The sequence below is a fragment of the Cyprinodon variegatus genome, unplaced genomic scaffold (genome assembly GCF_000732505.1).
Source record: "Cyprinodon variegatus isolate N-32 unplaced genomic scaffold, C_variegatus-1.0 Scaffold748, whole genome shotgun sequence".
NCBI lineage: Eukaryota > Metazoa > Chordata > Actinopteri > Cyprinodontiformes > Cyprinodontidae > Cyprinodon > Cyprinodon variegatus.
In genome coordinates, this window is record NW_015151201.1 from 342,297 (window position 1) to 344,747 (window position 2,451).

Below are 2,451 nucleotides of genomic sequence, written 5' to 3' on the forward strand. Positions count from 1 at the left end.
GGTGGCTTTATTTTTGGCTCTGACAGCTGCAGATATCTGTCCCTCATACATCAGATTTTAGACATGTATTGACATGCCGCCCTTGGGAACAGAGTAAATAAAAACATTTAGATGAGGATTAACTTTAAAAAATATAAAATAAAAAGGAAAGTTAATCAAGTGTAAAGTGTGGTGCAGAGGGGATTGTTTTGAATGAGTGTTTCTTGATGTTGGGTTTACCAACATAAATAAATGCTGAAATACTCTAAGAAAATAAATCAGGTTCTTAAAATGCTATATATTTGGTTATATGTGTCTCTTCAAATTGATTTTAATAGAATTGTATCTAAAATATTACATTTTAATGTACATTTTGTTGGCTACAGATATATCCTGTTCTGTATTAATCTTTTTCAATGTTGATGCCAAATCTCTTTCTGCTGCACTGAAAATTGTTTACACATAAGTTCTGAGGAATGGAATCTCAGATGTCTACAAAGATTCATCTGTTGAATGCATCTTTGTAGACTGTACATACATGCATTTATATTACTCCATTCAGCTTTATGTTTGTGTCTTTATAAGGTTAACAAAAATAAGCAATGCCAGACTTGCTGCTAAGTTTTCTAGTACAGAAAATTGATAGAAACACTTTGCAGTGTTGATTTTTACTTCCTAAACAACTTCCATCAGCTACACGGACCCACAGGGAGAGCCAAGACAAATACACCATTAGCCTGCAAGGCTTCTTGATTAAGTTTCATTGGACTCTAGTTGGTTTCCTCCAGTTGGCCTCCTAATGAATGCCAGGGATGATTTGGCCAAGATTGTCTTCCCTCATCACTGCAAATGACCGCTGAATGCTGTGGCGCTGTAAAATCAATAACCTTGGACCAGCAGAGCCTCAAACACCCCTTCAGATTACTGATGAGAATGATTTGACAACTTTGGCTGGGACTGTGTTTGACCTGTGTGGGTGAGAAAGGGAGGCAAAGCAATGTTTTTATGTCTGTACAAATGAGAATGAGGAAATAATGTAAAAAAACAGGGATAAAATCATAAAAATATATCTTTGATTTCAATTTCACTGATTTTACGCTGGCTTCTGCCTTTGAAGAGACATTGTGATTGATCATTTTAGCACCTCCTTAAGTTTTTCTTCCGTTTTCCGTGTTTGCATGTTCCGCTGTGCAAAGCTGCAATATTTCAAGGGTCTTTACATCTTCTCCGTGCATGTGTTTGTACACAACCAACAGCCCATAAATCAGCTCTGCATTTGCACTCCGCATAATGTAGCTCATGTTTCAATGAAGAAATGTGGGTGATCTTATGAATAATACAAGCTGCTTGGTCTTTGATGCCAGTGCAGATAGTAATAAAGCAGGTTTGTGTTGGTGTGGTCCAATCATTTGAGCCAGAGAGCTGGTACATTAGCTGTGTGGTGATGATAAATCAGGTGTTCACAAAGAGGATTGCCTGGCACAAGGGGGTCCCACTGGAGGCCTTCCAGAGTTCTGCCATAAGGGGAGGCAAGGCAGCAGAATTCCCTCCTCACCCCGTTTACCGTAGGTCTCCAGGGTAGCTTTTAATTGCTACAAATGGTTGGCAATAACAACTGGTTGTATTTCATATTTGGCCAATAGTTACGGCTTCCTGTAGCTTTTACGACAAGGAGATGTCAGGTTCTGTCCATAATTGGCACTTCTATGGGGATTTTATGGCTCTGTTTACTTTGTCTGTACTCATATCAGGGTATGCTGCTGTCCTAAGGGTCTCCTGGGTCAGCTGCTGGATATACTTTCAGCTTATCACTGTGTAGGGACAGGATGCCTAATGATCACATATTGATTGATGACTTGTTTTTTTGTTTTTTCCTCTTACCATCTTTTCTCAATGTAGCACCATCACCTCTGTTCATTTGTGGATGTTTGCCAAGGCAATATATCACTTTTCTTATACATGTACAGGTCTAAAATATTTAATCCTGTAACTATATTCTGCCTATTTCTGCCCTTTACCACTGAATTAAATCTGGTGCAACCAAATGCTTTCAGAAATAACCCAATAAATGCAACTATTAATCTGATAAATGCACCTATACATCTATTTGGTCTGCAGAGGCCTCACAGGTATACCAGAAAAAAAAATATGACTGCATGAACAATTTATTCGTTTATCTTCTACCTCTTGTCCTTCAGGGTCACAGGGGGCTGGTGCTTTTCTCTAGCTGCTTATAGTCTAAAGTAAACCCTAAAGAGATGGCCAGTTTATCACAGGGCATCAGAAAAACACTATTGCACACACACACACACACACATGTTGTGTCACAATATCCTTTTGGGGACCTTCCATTGACTTCCATTCATTTCCCACTAATTTATATGGCCTAACCGTGACCCTTGCCCTAACCCTAACCATTACCGACACATACCTATCCCTAAACCTAACCTAAACTCAATTCACACCTTAGTC